The 19691-nt window shown below is 36.0% G+C and overlaps 1 pseudogene; it reads left to right on the top strand.

Annotated features, from left to right (window-relative positions):
• The window catches only part of LOC140851243 (phototropin-2-like), a 35996-nt pseudogene extending 18113 nt beyond the window's left edge, over positions 1–17883 (top strand).
• Positions 17884–19691: the final 1808 nt, after the last annotated feature.

The following is a 19691-nucleotide window of genomic DNA, read 5'->3' on the forward strand; positions in this document are numbered from 1 at the left end:
GCTTGGATGCTAAGATGTTCCATTGGGATAGAACAGACTTAAAACCTCAGTAAGTGTACTGCTAGCATTAAATTAAATATTCTTTGTTAAAAGTTGGCAATTGAAAATCCAGGAATTATATCCATACATAATATTAGGAAAAAGATGTTACAAATAATTTTTTTCTTCTAGATTTGACATACTAATCACTTGTATTATACCATGTAGTCATGTATATCCATAGTTCATGGAATATTTAATACAAGAGTTATTGCTCTACAAAATTGAAAAAGTTTAGTTCTTCCACTAAATGGATAGGTCTGTTGGCTGTTTATTGCAGTGTACATATGGTGGAACTGCAAGGTACCGGTGAATTATTTGCTATGAAGGCAATGGAGAAGTCAGTAATGTTAAAGCGTAACAAGGTCTTGTAGCTATTCATCAATTGTTTCTCAATAATGATTATATTGCTTCTCTGAATACAAATTCTTAGTGAAGTCACAAACTGATGAAGGACAAGAGCACATACTGTATATTGCACTCATATCGATCAAGGACCACACAGTCTACACTCCATGCCTTACTGCACTGACTAATCGTGTAGATCACAAAAAAGTTACATGACACTATTGACAAATATGCTAAAGGCATACTTAGCTATGCTAGGGAAATATATTCTTTTGTATTTAGGCTACTTTTTATTTCTTTCTAGTGAGAGGTGGACTTGTCTTGAGCATATAAAAAGATATTTGACACTTGTATACATCAATTTGGGTCAAATTGTTGTCCAGGAATCTAATGGAAGCTTAAGAAATTATCTATTTAAAAAAAAAAAACTCAAATGCACAAATTAACAGAAATTAGCATATTAGCAGATTAAAAGAAATCAAGAGAAATGATCAAATTTTGCAGTAAAACCTTACTGATTTTACCTAATATTATTGATTCTAATTAAAGAACAACTATGATAGCTAATAACTTATATGAAAAATTGTAGTCTGTTCAGGTTCTTTATAACCCACAAAAACAAATTCCAAACTGATGAGGTATTGGTTGTGCTGACCTGCATCATTTTGAATTCCTATGATACACTATGTCAAGAATGATGTGAATGACATCCCACCAATATGGGCCGGTGCAAGAAACACATCCACCAGGTTTATAGATTCTTAGAAATCAATGGTTAGCCACCTTTGGATGTTTTGAACTTTGAAGCAAATTCTAAGTATTGGTGCCAGTGGATGCGCCAGTCACACGCCAGCACAATGCATGCCATACTGTACCAGAATGCATGCCATACTGTGCCAAGACAAAAAATAATAAGAGGATTTTAAAACCCTTTTTAATTAACAATAGTTAAATAGATGCTGTTCCAGTCCATTCCAGGTGCCGGTACTGGCTCAGCATGGCCAGCACTTGAAACCTGGTTTGAAGATTGTGAGAAACCACTGTGCAAGAACATCTACACTTGTATGTGACTTTACTACATAATATTACCATTTTCGAGACCATTCAATGAGATATGCACAGAACTCAGAGAGAATTTAGGGGATAACAACTATGCCACCAAAGGAAATATGTGGTGCAATTCCTCAAATCTCATCAGAAGGTGCCAGTTATCAGAAAGAAAAAAGAGACATAATATGCTATAATCTTGCTTATGATAAGTTTCCAATCCCAATTTACATACATTGTTATTAAATATCTACATATGAAGCAATTGTTAGGCATTATCTATTTCCATGGAAAGTAGGTTTACTGTCTCTGTGCCCATGCAGGTTCATCGAGCATGCATAGAGAGAGAAATTTATTCGTTATTGGATCATCCCTTTCTTCCAACACTGTACACTTCCTTTCAGGTTAATATTTTTATTCACTAAACTAACTTCCCTTGTAATGGACTAAAGTATATGTGGAAAATATTATGCTTTATGAAACATTGTATATGCAGCATGCTGAAAATACATATATAATACTATAATCAAAGTTCAACTTATGCAAAAATTCTATTTATATGCAGAAAAGAGTATTTACAACCAATTTCATTAATGATTTCTGATTTATTATTCTCACTTTCATCCGGTGTCAGTGTTCCCTTGCATGGGCCAGGTTATCTAACCAAGTTTCATTAAAAGAAGCATGAATTAGGCACTAGTCCATTAATTTGTGAGGTTTCTCATCAAAACTGTTCTCCGAAACATTTTTTCCTCACATGATGGTGCTGTCGTAACAAAGTCATTGTTGTTAGTTAAGTCTTTATTATACACGAATTCTCCTTTGATTTCTTTTATCTGCAGCACAATCCTGCAAATTTTGGTTGCTTTTATTTGATAAAACTTTTCATAAATTTGGAATCTCTTAAACTTGTGAATTGTTTGAAAAGAAACTGGTAGATTTATAGACAAGCCTGAGAAATAGCTAAGCTAATCCTAAAACCCCAGAAAATCGAGCTATAATATGGATAAGTCAGTTAGCATCATTAATTAAAGTTATCTCTAGAGAAAAGAGGGGCAGAAAATGTAATCCTTAGCAGGCCTGTAATGTTGTTCAGGGCCCACCTGCTGAATGTATGTTGCTCTACTCTCAAAATACAATGCCTGTCTTGTCACTATCTTAACCTAGATTATTCTAAACAGGACAGAGGATGTCTTAGATAATGATGACATACTCATCAGCCCACTCACAGGTGATGAAGATCACTGATCGCAATTGTGCTAAGCCTGAATTTCAGTATGAAACTAAACTCAATTATCAAACCACTTTGCTCCCTTTTCCATTAATTCTTCTCTGTGAGCACATCTTTTGAAGACTTTACCACTTAATTCCAATTTTACTTAGGTATTTGACTCTTCTCCCTGACCATCATAATTCTGCTATTGGGCCTCCTCCAGTCTTCATTGAATAAGATTATACTATACAATTAAGTTCCCCACACTTTTATCTTGTGCTGCATTAATTCTGAAACCTTTGCAGTTGGACTCAATACAAATAGTATTATTCATTGTTTTGCCACACATCCACCTAACCCATCATCTCTGCAATGCTCTTTTGATCATCCAACAAATGATATGCATTTCTGCATAATTGTCTTATTTTGTCTTAAACCCTATAAGCATGCAGAGAGGACCCATGAAGAATTTTACATTGTTTACCTTGCTATAGATATATTTGTTTGATCTTCATTCATCTGACCATTCTACTTTCTATGATGTGATAGATTCCAGACTGACACATCAATTTGGGATATTTTACATTCATTAACTTTATTTTCAAATCCTCAGAGTGTCTGCATTAGGGCTTCAAGTACATGTCTGTCTTGCTGGTTCACTTCTTCATTTAGAGGAATTGCATGATGATGCAAAGATCTGGCCTGGGAATAGATATCTGACATATGAGTAAATGTTTTCCTTAGAGCCTACATGATGAGCATGCTATTCTTTTGTCAATTTACAATGAACAATTCTTTCATATAAAACAATGTAAATACAATTTGTTACAAGGGATTATATAACTGTACATAATTCAATCAAGTGTGGATAAGATACTGCAATAATAAATAAAAGTACTAGGAGGATAAACATTGTACTACAGTAATTCCTTCATGAGTCATGTGCTATTATGTCAAAATGGAGATAGAGGATCATATGAATTCCTTCATTTAGCAAAAATCATTTCACATTAGTGTTAACATCAAATTATCTTAACTTTAAAGTATGCTTAAAATGGAAATATAATTATGATAAGATCTTGAGATTGGTTCTAACAAATGCGAGATGTTGATGGCTAGGGAATTTGAATTTGCTTGCATATTTACATGCCCAGGTAGACAACTACAAGTGTTGTTGACAATTTCTGAAGTTTTCTGCTTGCAATCTATCGAAACAGTTACTTTTATCTCTAACTTCCAACCTCCATGGCATTCATGATGACATATTCTAGTTTCAAGTCGCTTTACATCATTTTGTTATGCATATTTTATCTCATCAAATACAATTTACTGATTTGTCTTGTCCACAGACACCAACACACGTTTGTTTAATAACAGACTTTTGCGCTGGAGGAGAGCTATTTGCATTGCTTGACAGGCAACCTATGAAGATTTTCAAAGAAGAAGCTGCAAGGTACAAACAAAATAGTGTCTATATTTCATTCTATTTTGGTAGCTTAACTAAAACTATTACTATACCATCTATTAAAAATTTTTCTAGTTGGCATGCCTGTCACTGCTAAGAGTGACACTTTTACATATTTATATAAGTTGAGATACAAACCTATTGATAGGATTTATGGAAAATAGACAATATTCACCTTATTCAAGAACCAGAGAGTTAACCATGATCTACCACAACTAAACATGCAAAGGACAAGCAAAAAGGGGAGATTTATCACACATGCATTAAGCGGACATAGAAATAGTTTTAACTTTTAAATGTTAACAATGGCTTTATTTGATTAAGGTTTGGAAGTATCAGAACATTCTGAACTTTGGTACATATATGTTTTAAGATGTGTAGATGAAGCTAGCATAGGTGATTTTCAATTTATATGGCTCATCATGCATGTCAGCAACCTAGCTCTACTGGTACATTCCATTGTGTCCACTCGATGCATGGGTAATAAATCTCCACAAAAAAGTTGATTTTTGGTTTCTGAGTATTTTCAGCATCATATCATTTTGGCAAAAAGAAAAATGTTATATATCAAAATTAATCATGTGGGTTCTAAATTAGATATAGTCCATGTAGTTTGCACTAGTGAGTTTTGGGCTCCAATCATATAATACATTGCTCTCTCTCTCTCTCTCTCTGTGCGCGCGCGCGCGCGTGATGTTTTAGCTAGTAAGCCAAATCATCTAAGTTCTAACCAGTAATCAGATTTCTTATGATTTATATATGCCTTCTTGTGTTAATTATTTGACTGTGATGTCTTATAGGCATGTTAACCTTTGTGCCTGACCTAATTAAACTCCTATCTCAGCCATTTGATCTCAAACATGTTTATCATCAATGTAATTTAATCAGCTGAAGCTTGTCCTTTTCTCATGAAAGCATTTCTCGTAAGCTTCAAGTTGAATTATTCTTAACAGTATTCACCTGCTTCATACATGGCATTGCTGTTCCCCTAATTCAATTTTAATCCTAAAATTTTCCAGGTTCTATGCTGCAGAAGTTGTAGTTGGTCTGGAATACCTTCACTGTCTAGGTATATCTGTCAACTCATAAATGGTGTATGCTGGAATTACCAAAAGTTCTCCTACTTATTCTGCATTTGGTTTCTGAATTTTCTTGATTAAGGTGTTTACATTGTTGAACAAGAACACCCTGATGGTGATGGTTTGAAAATGACTGATGGTTTTACAAACAGATAATTTTGTTAAAATATGAGCTCTGCAAGTAATCTAAATGCAATCAATGGAAATTAATAAATTGTCCAATGTAAATTAATTAAGTAAAATATTGAAGTGGCCTATGGAGAGATTCAAACTTTATTTCAGACAGAGATTTAAGAATAAAGGTATGCACCTGTACGGATCATCGGCTTTGCAGCCATAGAATGCACACTCTTGTCAACTATAGGATAAAAGCCTAGATCTCCTGCCCCTGCAAATTGCATGAGCCATTCATCAATTGGCCATCTAGGTTCTATGGTAGGAACCTTCTTGTCTAAAGCTTCCTCAGACAGGAATGTGGTAATTAATGCATCAAGGATTGACACTAAGTGCAGAGCTGGTCATCAAATGATATAGTGGATCATACCTTGATAAGTTATGCCAACCCCATATAAATAAAGAAGGTTTTTTTGGTTAAGTTTAATTACATGACTTCCATCTTCACTTAGCTCGTTTGTACAGATAGATTTACCAAGTTGACCTCAAACTAAAGGGACAAGACTCATGGTTATGGTTTCTTTGTTACACAAATCCCATTGCCTTTTACAAATCACATGCTTTTAGAGACAGAAGATTATATGGACTTCCAATCCTGGAGAATGATATGTTAACTAACTCTCCTATGGCAGAAGCAAGGTGAAACGAAACTTAATGCTTCTACATGGGCTGACATAATCATGCTCAGTCTTATCCTTTCTTTTCATTCTGAATGCACAGGATAGAATCATGTCTTATCTATGATGCTATTCATCACAATTATAGAAGTTTCATTTTCCACCAAAAGTTAAGAAAACTTACTGGATGAATACTTGGATTTCTTTATATGCTTGTCTTCATTAACATTTATACATATGTTTCCAATAAAAAATGGAATTTAGCAAGAGGATTAACCACTGAAACTTTTTCCCTGGTATTCTGAATCATCAGCAGATGAGTTGCAGAAGCATTTAAATTGTTAAAATGCGCAGAAGATACACAAAAAGTAATTATATTTTCATATCTTTATTATGTAGGAATTATATATCGTGATCTAAAGCCTGAGAATATATTACTCCAAAAGGATGGGCATGTCGTATTGACCGACTTTGATCTGTCATTTTTGACATCTTGTAAACCTCAGGTATCTTTTCCTATTCCATTTGAAAAGTAGTTAGTTCCTTACCTGTATCCTATGTTTCTTTTGTTTGAAGAATTTCTTATACTGTCAAATGATAATTTTCTTATTAATGGCTCTTGACCGGAAGGTCTACTATTGTCTCTGGCCATTCAACATTCTAAACTGATTTATTTAACGAACTTCTAAACTGATTTTTCAAATGATTATTTTATATTTTTCATAAAGTGATTCTGTATTAAGACTATTGCATTATCTTTCGATCAGCTTTATAATGATTTTATTGTTAGCAGGGCAATTGAGAAAGGTAAAAAGATAGAAAATAATACATTCCTTCATTCACAATGAGAGAGAGGATTGATAGGTAGTTTTTTCAATTTGTTATTTCATTTTTTGTTGCAGAAAATGTCTCTGTATTTATATTATATCACCTTTTTGGATCCGTTTTATAATGATTTTACAGTGAGCGGTAGAACAGAGAAAGGCAAAAGATAGAAGATAAATAATTCCTTCATTCACATTGGCAGATATATAGATAGATAGAATACTTTGTTGAAAAAATTTTGTTGGAAAATTTTGCAAGATCCATTGTTAATTAAGATAGTGCATTCAACAAAATTTTGCAAGATCTATTGCTAATAAAGGTGGTGCCTTCCTCTAGATTCATGATAGCCACCATCTTCAACAAGGTGTTCATTTTGACTTCTAGGGGTTTAGGGTATTCATTGTAGTGCATATACTAGTCTTGGTTCTTTTATTAATACTTTACATGTCTCTATGTATGTATGTGTGTCTGCAGTCATGATCAACCGATGATTAGTAATGACCACTGTGGAGGAAAAGCCCTTCACTCAACTCAAAAAAGACTATTATGTGAAGTGAAAACAAATTATAGGAAGTGAGGTAGAGAGGAGAGTGAGGGAATCAATTGTAGCCTAAAATTCAACTTTGATTTTGAAAACTTTATCATTGTCATAGTAGACATTTAATGAAATTGAAAATAGGAAGATGGCTCTCTGACTCCGATTAAACTACCTAAACCGTCCAACCCGATCCAAACCGAACCAAATATGGTGGTTTGGCAGTTTAACTGGTTCGATTCGGTTGAATAAAATAGAAAAACTGATATTTCAGTTTTGTTATTGGTTTATTGATTTATGTGATCTGCTGGAACCGAACCGACAAATCAAAATTAAAATGCCATCATTTTATATATTTATATATACACCTATATTACTGTCACGCCCCAAATCCGGGACATAACACGGCCATGCTACCGAGGGATGGAACCCACGATAACACGAAGCCAATTCATCATAATCATCTAAAATCCGTCAAATAAAAAGATTCAATTCTATTATTCATCAAATAATCGAACCAATATTGATTCAGAGTATCTAAATCCAAAAGCAAGTACTAACCCGAATCTCAACATTCATAAATAACTACAAATTCATGATTATAAATAAATTAAACTTCTGTTGCCTAATTTTTCAGCTTGCTATGCTGATCTTCAAGCTTGAATTCCTTTTGCCGATCCTAATCTTATTTCTCTGTTTAAACAAAAAGAAAACAAAAAGAATATGAGCTACACTAGCCCAGTAAGTAGAACTTGCACTTCCTTATCGGATCAAGCATAAGTTTTTCATGATAATGCAATATTTAGAAAATAACAGATAATACAAAATAAAGCATTTCATAGAGCATATAACAAAACAAGTTATAAACTCATCATGCATGCATAAATCATGTATATTTCACAATCATGAATCGTAAATCATTTTCATCATGTATTCATGTCATGTTTCAAAATATTGCTCACAGATATTCGTGCTAAGGTCACTATTATACCCGTGACAGGGCCATGTTTCTTAATCGACAGAGTTCTTAATTCATGTGCCAACTTTATACCCGCTGGCAGGGCCATGTTTCGTGTGGATGCTAGCTCCGGATGTCGACCTTCCCGAAGGGATTCATTCATAGCCATCTGAGAGCCTTTGAAATCTTTATATCTTTTTCTTAAAGCATACATATACATAGATGGAAAAACAATGAAATTCATATTTCATAATCATGCTATTTTCATAAGACATATTCATGAAATCAATGCTCATAATAAAACATGCTTTTTTCATATCACATATGCCGATCCTTATTTTATGAAAAATTATGATTTCATCAATAGCAATTTTTTTTTGCATAAAAACATGATCATTTAAAAATAAATAAGGAGCATAGGATCTACTTACCTCGTTCATCTTAGATCTTCGGACTTCGTTAGAAGAATCAGCTAATCCTATTTAAAATATCAAATCATTATCAAATTCTATTCCATAAATATAATAAGATTAAATCATAAGTAAAGAGGACCGTTGACCGAATGTGTCGGACCATCCAGATACCAGGGCAATTTAGGATCTTTGATCTGAGGGTCAGATTCAAGTGACTTGATCAAGAAATCATGAAACACAGATCGAATTAAGATCAAGTTCAATCAATAGGGTTCTTTAATAATGATTTTGAAAAATACTTGATATGGCCAAATGAGGTTGACATTCAGCACGGATATTAAAGCAACTTCAGATCATCTTGTTAGAGTCAATATGAGCTTCTAAAAGATAAAGGCATGACTCGATACAGGATTCATAGACCTTTTTTAGAGAGAGAAAGTCGGTCATGAGAGAGAAAGTAGAGAGAGAAAGTGGAGAGAGAATCTTCGTATCCTTTAAAAGTGGCAATCATGATTGAGATCATCAGAGATCATATCAAGGTGACTTAATATAGATTGACCATGATTGATTTTATCAATTTCGAAAAAGAATCGGATCGGGATCCGATCTACTGCACGAATTTCGGAGCAGTCCCAAATCATCATATTTTCATCTCAAGTTTATCCTAGGGTCTGTGATGTAATCAGAGAGAGAGAATGACCCTAGAGAGACGAAATCCATAATGAGAGAGAAAGGTCTAGAGAGAGAAAATAAGAAGAAAATCTAGAGAGAGAAAATATAGAGAGAAGGTAGAGAGAGAAAGTTCAATTCTAGAGAGAGAAAGACTTTAGAGAGAGATGAGAAAAACTTTCTCTCACATATATTTTTATTATTATTATTATTATATATATTTTTCTTTTTCTTTTTCTTTTTCTTTTTCTTTTTCCTTTTTTAGAGAGAGACAATAGAGAGAGAGAAAGAGAGAGAAAGAGGAAAAAAGAGGGGAGAGAGGAAAATTTTCTCTTTTCTTATTATTATATTTTTCTTTTCTTTTTTTTTCTTTTTTTTTCCTTTTTCTTTTCTTTTTCCTTTTTCTTTTCTTTTTCTTTTTCCCTTTTTCTTTTCTTTTCTTTTCTTTTCTTCTTCTTCCCGGGCTTTCATTGGGCCGAAACAGGGGACCTTGAGGTTCCCGTGCCTTGATCGGCCGAACACGGCCATCTCATGGCCGATGGTGGCCGGCGGCAACGGCCGACTCTCCCGGGTTCGGAGAGACCAGGGCCGGCGGTCGGCGTGACCGTCGGCGCCGGAAAATCATAGGAAAGAGGCGGCGACCAGGGGATTTTCTTCTCCAACTAAATCCGGCGACACCCGTCGCCGGCCATCGTGCTCACCGGCACGGGAAAGAAGGGAGAGAAGAGAGGGAGAGGAGGGAGACCTTACCACAACCTCCGGTGACCCCCACCGGCGTGCAATCGCCTCGAACACGGGTCGAGGAGTCACGGCTTCAAACGAAAAAATTGGAGAAAATCTCCGGCAATCGACGGCGACTGAAGGGTCTACCCATAGAGGAGAGAGGGGGGTTTCTTATAGGGTTCGTCCTAGGGTCTTTTAATGGCCCTAGGACTCTGATTCTTGATCGGAGAAGAGGAAGACTCCGATCGGGAGTCTTCCTGCTCTGTTTTTCCCCTTTTTTTTTTTTCTGGTGGGCTTTGTGGGCTGGTTTTGGGCCCAATTGGGCCGGATTATCACAATTACATGCTTCATATATTTATATATACACTTATGTTACATGTATAGTCAAAGTTGGACTATATACTTTTATGAATTAAGAATCTAAGATGTTAATTTGGCCCTATTTCAATCCAACTTAGCCCAAATCTGACTTGATTATGAATCATAATAAAGGAACAAAAAATAGAAACCAAATCGACCAACCTGCTTGAACCGAAAAACCGTTTAAACGGTTTAAATACTTGAAAAAACTACATGAACAAACCGAACCAATACAAAACCAAATCAAAGAAACTGATTATATTTAGTCAGATATTTGATTTTAGGAACCTCTTAAACCGAAATGTCGGTTCGGTTTTAAAAAATCACTTAAAACCGAACCGACCCAACCGTTTTCAGCCCTACTAATATGTCTGTAAGTAAGGAGAGTATGTATTGGAAGTTGCATCATTTATTAACTGGGTTGCAAGAACTGTAGCTTGAGCTAGTGACTTCTAATCCCCTTTTTCATGGAGTCATTTCAAGCATTGAAAGTTGAGTTTTTGATTTTATCTCATCATGTTCCCTGATAACTTCTTCTATATGTTGGTGGAGAGAATTGCAACTCCAAAATAGGTGAGAGACCTAAGGTAAAAATAAGTGGCAACGATTGAAAATATTTTATTTGTCATTTCTCAGAAAACTGCTGCTGCTACTTGAATTCGTGGTTGCTACAATATTTTCCCATGGACAAACATGAGAAAGAATGATGATCCACTTGTAAAAGCCAGTGAGAGCATCGTTGGCAGTTGTTTTATGATTATTCTTTTTTTCTTGGGTCTGCACATGCTTAATAGGCACTCTATTGTTCAAGTATTTCATACCATTCGCTTGAGTGCTTCTGTTAATTTAGGTGATTTATTGAAGGCATCAATTGGCCTTAGATATATTTACCCTTTCTCTATGGGAGAGAATATTCAACATTCTTTCCATTATTGCACAAGCAGTCCAACTACAATATCTTTGAGGGTGCATCTAAGAACACAACACATTTGTACTTGCCATGGTTTGAGGCACCGCTCTGTTTGCTCCATCACGACACAACTTGATGTGTCTTTATTGCTTAGCCACTAAGCTCCCTCTAGTGCACTCATTTTATTAGAATTACACAAGTTATATTACTTGTAAGGAACGGGTTTAGCTCGCCATCCATGGCTACTGATGCATGGATAGTGATGTAAGACCCCGTTTGCTCGATGCACCTGTGTTTGTGTGCGGGCACGTGCGGTACATGAGGTGCACCATGCATCAGGTCTGCAGGACCTGCATCATTGCACACATGAGGAAGCACCCACCACTTGTGATGAGCCAAACGGCTTCCTAGTTGCAAATGCGGAATTGATATTAAATAGTTCAAACCAGTATAATTCGATGTTATCAATATATAATAAATTGTAGTTACAATCAATTACTAGAGCTAGCAACATCTGCAATTTGAGTGTTTTCAAACATCTGTCTGTGTTTTGAATTTCTTAACCATGAAAGTTCTCTAATATAATTAACATTTTGCAGGTGATAAAACATGTATCTCTGTCTAGGAGAAGAAAATCCAGAGATCACCTTCCTCCAACCTTTGTTGCAGAACCTAGTGCACAATCAAATTCATTCGTTGGAACAGAAGAGTATATAGCTCCTGTATGAACTTCTGTCAACTCATGGTCTATTTAGTTGTTTAAATACTACCTATGCTCTCCGTCATACACTAACAGTTATATTTATGAGGAAGAGATCGTATTTATTAGTTTATTCTTAAAAAACACAATCAAGAAACCCTATAACATCACTTTGGTGTTAGCTATATATACTCCACTTCACCCTATACAAAGTCAAAATATTACCTCTTTAATCTAAATATTCTTTCATCTTCCCTCTTTTATGGATGTTCAACTTGTACCAGAAACCACCTCCACCTTTGTGTTGTCTGTAGCCAAGTTGCAGCAAGGCTTCACCATCAGAAAGGCTCTTCTGCCTTAGTTTGTTTTTATGGCTTCTAATCTAACTCCCCACATGTCAAAACATAATCTAGAATTAATTTCAAACCTATGAAAGTATAAAGGAAAGCAACATTTACAAATGCAATATGCTACATTGCTAAAGAAAAATAAAAGCATAGCTCCCTGATTATGTGGATCTACCTGAACGTTGAAGATAACGCCTATACAATATACATCCAATGGAGAGCTGTGCAGTACTTTGCATGCATGTGGGTGAAAGTCACCTGCGCATGCTTGTGGCTCCACTATCCCATATATGATATACCTTTACTATAAAAAATAACAAAAATTTAATCTTCTCAGAACCGAATGGAGGCTTGATTTAGTATGAGAGACAGACACATGTTACACTGAACATGATTTCATATTTGATGTAATGCAATGCAGAAAGGAACCTGTCTGCGACTAGTAAAGGGTCCACAATTAATCATGAAAGGTATTGGAACATCCCTTTTACTTAATATTGATCTTATGGTATACCTAGCCATTCCAATGTTACCATGAACCAGATTCTTACAGAGGAAAGGAAAACAAACCCTCAATTTCCCCTATACAGAATATTTCTTCAAGAACTAAGAAACAAATTAAAACAAGCAGGTTATTGAAAATGTTACATTCTTTAGGTCAATTTATTCAAGTTTTTATCAAAGTCATAATTCTGCTATTGATTATTTATGTAATTGAAACCTGTAGACATCTTATGTTGGAATGTCATCCTGTTATTCATTCCATGCCTTACAATTTTATGTGCTTCCCGTGAGCTCTAGAATTTTTACGCTTCTGCTGGTTATAGACACAATCAGACACCTACATTAGCTAATAGATAATGTTAGAATTCTTAAGGAACCTCTATATCCTCTCACATCTCTTTCTTTCAGGAGATTATCACAGGAGCAGGACATAGTAGTGCCATAGATTGGTGGGCTCTTGGTAAGCATTTAAATATATGGTAGCATACATTACTTAGGTCTCTTTGCTTGAAGATGTATGCATCCAAAAGTATGTTTCTTTGACAGCTAACACTAAACTTTTTCTTATCAAACTTTCTCATGCGAAATTTTAATGTCTAGCATGTAGCTGTCAAATAAGTCTAAATTTTGTGGGAAAATGGGCCACTAGAATGGGCTTACTTATCATAGGCAACAATATATGTTCCTTCAGTAAAAGAATTTCCTTTCAAAGGCAAGATGACGACAACTCCTTGCTTCTTGCTTCCTAATAGCCTGTTGACCATCATAAGGATTGTGCAAGGTTAAAGTACTGAGGAGCAGGCTTGTACAGTCCAGGATGAACGGGGAAATACCAGGCCTTAGACCTTGATGTGACCATAAGTTACATGTATAAAGCAATTATAACATCAGGTGAAGTCAACAAGCGGTTGGTATCCAGTTCCACAACAAAAGATTTCATCAAATCTGCCAACTGTAGGAACTAGAAACTGCAAATGGGTGGTAACTTTCACATTTTCCAATATTCCCTTTAAGCTCTTCTTTATCAACTTTGGACCAAATTCTTGATCATTTTAACTCCTCTCAAACTCTCATGGATGGTCAGTAATTCTCTACCAATCCTACCTCAATTACTCAGTGAACAGTGTTTGTGATACAAAAAAACATAGGATGCTCGGTAAGCAAAATTTTCAATTCCCAAGTGGAACAAAAAGCCATAAGAATTCCATCACATATGTGCAATAATAATAATAATAATAATTGGCTTGCTATCGAGGAAGAGTGTAGCTCAAATATGATGGTATCTATATTTACTAAGATATCCTGCAATAAACTTATGCTATGCAGGTATAACAAGCACCTACCACATTTTAATAAGCAAGTTTAATAACTGTTAAGGTTCTTTACTGCCCCTCAGAATCCTAATAATTACTCAAATACCAATGTTAATGTCTATAACAGCAGACCAAAAACAATCTTAGTCAACAAAATGGTTGTATGCAGCAAAAAACATCTAGTTTTGTTTTGGAGAAAATTAGATACATTGTAGAAAGGAAGAACATGAAATTTCCTGCTCAACATAATTATGGAATGCCTTTATGATTGAAGGTACACATATGCATCTTTATGCAACTTGCAAACAGAAATAGTTGAGGTATCTATTCAGATATTGCTACAAGCAACTGTCTTGCATATGTTAGTCTAAAATGCTAATTGTATATGATGATAATATTACTGATATATGAGGCAGATACTTATATATATGGGAAATATTTTACTTGCAACATTCTGTACACCTAGTTGAGTGAATTTGCTCCTGTAACTAATGCTTCTCGCAACAAAATAAAATGTATATTTTCATCTAAATATACAAATAGGGACCAGTGGTCCATTACCCAATGCATGTAAAACCTCAATTATCAACCATCAAGTCATCAGTCACTGAACTACCTTACAAGTAGCTCTAATCACCTATTTAATCCATGTCTTAATAAGCTTCTATTCAATATTTGTAATAAGTGAGAGCAAATACACTTTTCCAGATCTAAATTCTTTTGATAATCAGCCAAATTGGATATATTATACCCTTGACTACTTTTTCAAACTGCAGGAATTTTGTTGTATGAGATGTTATATGGCCGTACACCTTTTCGAGGAAAGAATAGGCAAAGGACATTTGCCAACATTTTGCAGAAAGACCTCACATTCCCTAGTAGCATTCCAGTAAGAAATTATTCTACAGCTCTTGTAATTATTCATTCTCTAAATTTAGTCTACAGCTCATGCCTAACCAGTTCTTTTACTTGTTTTATAACATATAATCTCCAATTTTATATTATCAGCTTGCATCAAGGCATTAGTTGTCACACTTCTATTTCAATTAGGCAACAAGGCAGGTTCTGACCATCAAAAGGGGGTTGGCTCTAAGATAGGATAGCACCGCAAAAGGATTTAGCACATACAATTAGATTTCAAGCTTCCTCATGTAGTTGCGAAATGTCATATGTTAATGTGCAAAGCATCAGGTTCCTTGCTAAAGCTTCGTTAGCATGTAGGATGCCCCAGTTTCAAACTGACCCAACAGCGACAAACAGACAGACAGATACTTGACTCTATATACATCCAATAAGGGATTCCAAATTGTGTTCAAATTTGTTACCAACAAACAGTTGAAAATTGAGGTTCCTGACCAGGGTTATTAGCATGTCGGAAAGTTCCTTCAGATCTGACAGGTGCTTCCAAACCAGTTTACAAACTCGTTCCTCAGAATCCCACAGAAGTTTGCTACTTTATGCTAAAAATAAGTCATGTTTATACCAATTATAAATTTCTCATTTCCTTTCATCCTCTCAGTTTTATAAGTTGTAACTATTCCACAAAAATGGCAATGTCTATATCGCATGTCTAGTGAACAAATAATGCCAAAGTGAATTTCCTAGATCTAAGGACTCAATTATTAGTTTTAGCTGTTAGTCCTATCATTCATATAATGCTTTGATGGTAAAATGTTTGAACTTAAATAGTTCTGCATGCTCTTCCACAACCACAAAGAAACAATGCATCAGAGCTGCCAAAATGGAGTCCATTTAGCACTAAGCTGGCGATATCGGACAAGACAATCAGATGATTTTTAAAGTGTTCCTTCTGATTGTAATTCTAGAAGATTCTCCATATGATGAATATGTCCATTTGGAGGTCCCAGCCTTCCAGGCTCATAACTAAAGGGAGTACTTTTGGACCTAAGTCTCCACCAAGGCAGCATAGATATCTTAGAGCTATGTCAAAACAAGAAGGAATTTAATCTCAAATTCTCTCCTTTTCTAAACATATGGATGTTATAGACACTTTTGCTGCCTACTGAGTCATCATCCAACAAAAGTGAATCAGGAAGTACCACTTTTGACACATTAGAGTGTGGCTGTTGAAGTTTTGCCAAATATTCTACTCAGCCAATCGGGCAGTACCTCTACCATGGATAAACCTTCTGAACTTTGGTTCCAGACTAACTGACCATGAACCACTCTACATTGAGATCTCATCTTGGCATTAGTGTCCCAAGCAACTTGAAAGAGATTAGAAATCTGCTAAAATGTGAACAGTTCCCCAACCATATACCTCTCCAAGAGCGACACAATTTGTCATCATGAACTGAACATTAGTACCATACAAAAACATCTGCTGACTTCATCACACCAATGAGGAGGCTCTTTTTGAGGAAACAAGGTTGAAAACTAATGTAGGGTTACCTCTACAATAAACTGCTTTAATTACACTAGGCCATAAGTTAGGAGAATCATCATCAAGAAATCTCTAGAGACACTTGCCAAATAAAATCCTGAAGGCTAAGGATGGGTAGGGGATAAACCCTGTTTATGCCCATTAAATCCAGGAACAAGTGCCAAACAGGAGTTTAGCGCAGTAGGTTAGCTACAGCCAGCAATCTAGTCAAACCAGGTTTAAAAGGTTTAATTCAATAACAAGGGGGCTGCTATGGGCATTCATCGGTTGGTTTAAGTCATATTAAATTCCATTTATTCCAAAAATGCCTCTCATTCCTACTTAGAGAATGCATCGTATTTGCTAATAGCTTTATTACCTTATAATATTATTATAGTTTAAAATTTCAACATCTTGGTATATTATATTTAAGTCATCATCGTGCCATGTAATACCATATTATAGTGTAATATTATATCATATTATGTCATTGCATGCTTTATCAATTTAGAGCTTTATCAGGGTTAATATAATACTAAAATATTCTAATATTAAATGGCTTAAGGATAAAGAAAATTGCAATGGCAAAATTATCCATCACAACAAAATATTACCTTTTTCTTTTCTTACCCTTGATATCCAAATGCCAGACAATACAACAACAAAATCACAATGATTACTTGGTTACAGCTGCATTTATCCCAAACAGATGGAATACTTATCCCAACTAAATCTATCCAAAATTAAGTCTACAGTCTACCTGTACCTGGTATAAGGCCTACCTATCCCCATAAAATACCAACCCATTTTCATACTAGGCCCAAATGCTTTTTCCAGTACTCTCATCAAAGAATAAAAGTTGATGAAGTTGATTCCTACTTGGCTAATTGTGTATATACTGGGCAGGTTAGCCTTGCAGCCAGGCAGTTAATCCACGGATTGCTCCACAGAGACCCTGCTTATCGTTTGGGATCAAATACTGGTGCACATGAAATCAAACAACATCCTTTCTTCCATGAAATTAATTGGCCTCTTATTCGTTGCATGGTAATTTAGATCAGGGTGATCCATATTTATTCTCCTTTAGAAAGCAATAATTCATGAAAACATCTACATATTTTCATATATTTATATTTTTGCAGACTCCACCACAGCTAGATGTTCCTCTTCAACTGATTGGGAAAGAACATGTTCCAAAAGCTAAGGATATACAGTGGGACGACGAGGAAATGCTTGTTCAAAGTCTAGAAACAATTTAAGGGTGAGAATTATTTTCCCATCTAGGTAACATCAATATGCAATATCTTGCCAGATATATGCATGCGCTGGTCAAAGAAATGCTCCTCATATCTTAAAACTTCTGTTCATGGAAAACAAAATTCTCTTAGAACAGACCTGCTAAGGCAGGAAATGCGGAACATATGCCAGATAAGCCCCTCATGGATCCTGGCATGTCAGATGTAGTTGCTCTCTGATCTTATAAGCTAGACACTTTTTGGAAGCAAGGGTGCTTCCTGGGTTCATGGTTAAATGCCCATATCAAGGCATGCCCAACTTGCAAATCCAAGCTGTGATAACCCGGCCCAATTGGGCCCAAAACCAGCCCACAAAGCCCAAACAAAAAAAAAAAAAAAAAGAGGAAACAGAGGACGAAGACTCCCAACGGGAGTCTTCTTCCTCCCTGTGTCCGACCAGGAGAAGAACTCCCAGGGCCATCGAAAACCCTTGGGAAGAACCCTATAAATCCCCCTTCTCCCCATCAAAAGCCAGCCACGACCAACCGTGAGATCTCCCTCTTCTTTCTCTCAAAATTTCTCGTTGAAGCTGCCGACCCTGTTTTTGTGTTCGCCTCAATTTTTCGTCGGAGACCTCACCGGAGTCGAAGGTAAGCTCCGACCCTCCTTCTCTTCCTTCCCCTCCTTTCCGAAGCTTCATGCACCCTCGTCGGCCATCGGGATCGTCGGAAAATCCATGAAAAGACGAGATCCTGTTCTGCCCTGTTCGGACGAGTCCTTTCCCCCTCTTTTTCGACCACCGGCGCCGTCGTTTGCGGCGTCTCACCCTTAGGATGGGACCCTCACCTCTACCTCTCTTTCTATGGAGGTCTTGGCCGCCGATGACCGGCCAATGATCGGAAAATAAAAAAAAAGGGCGGATCTCCTGTTTTTTCAAAAACTTTTCTCCCACCGGTCGAGCCTTGCTGCCGGCGATCCCTTGCTCTCCATTGTCGGCCGTCGCTGTCGGATCTCCGGCCGTGCTGGCGCCTTCATTGGAGCCGAGCCACCCTCTGGTCCTCCCCCTGTTCGGCCAAGGAAGAGGAAGAAAGAAGAAAACGGGAAAAGAAGAAGGAAGAAAGAAAAGAAAAGAAAAAGAAGAAAAGAAAAAAAAAAGAAGAAAAAAAAAAGAGAGAGAATTTTCTCTCTCTTTCCTCTCTCCTCTCTCTACCTTCTCTCTCTATTTTCTCTCTCTAAATTTTCTTCCTATTTTCTCTCTCTAGACCTTTTATCTCTTTTTATGGATTTTGTCTCTCTAGGATCATTCTCTCTCTCTGATTGTATCACAGACCCTAGGATAAACTTGAGATGAAAATATGATAATCTGAGACTGCTCCAAAATTCATGCAGTAGATCGGATCCCGATCCGATCCTTATTCGAAATTGATAACATCGATCATGGTTAATCCATATTAAATCACCCTGATATAACCTCTGATGATCTCAATCATGATTGCCACTTTTGAAGGATACGAAGATTCTCTCTCCACTTTCTCTCTCTATTTTCTCTCTCATAATTGACTTTCTCTCTCTAAGAAGGTCTATGAATCCTATACCAAGTCATGCCTTCATCTTTTAGGGGTTCATATTGACTCTAACAAGATGATTCGAAGTTGCTTTGATATCCGTGCTGTATGTCAACCTCATTTGCTTATATCAAGTATCTTTCAAATTCATTATTAATAAACTCTATTGATTGATCTTGATCTAATCTGTGCTTCACAACTTCTTGATCAAGTCACTTGAATCTAACCCTCAGATCAGAGATCCTGAATTGCCCTAGTATCTTGATGGT

The sequence above is a fragment of the Elaeis guineensis genome, chromosome 8, assembly GCF_000442705.2.
Source record: "Elaeis guineensis isolate ETL-2024a chromosome 8, EG11, whole genome shotgun sequence".
In the NCBI taxonomy this organism is placed as follows: Eukaryota; Viridiplantae; Streptophyta; class Magnoliopsida; order Arecales; family Arecaceae; genus Elaeis; species Elaeis guineensis.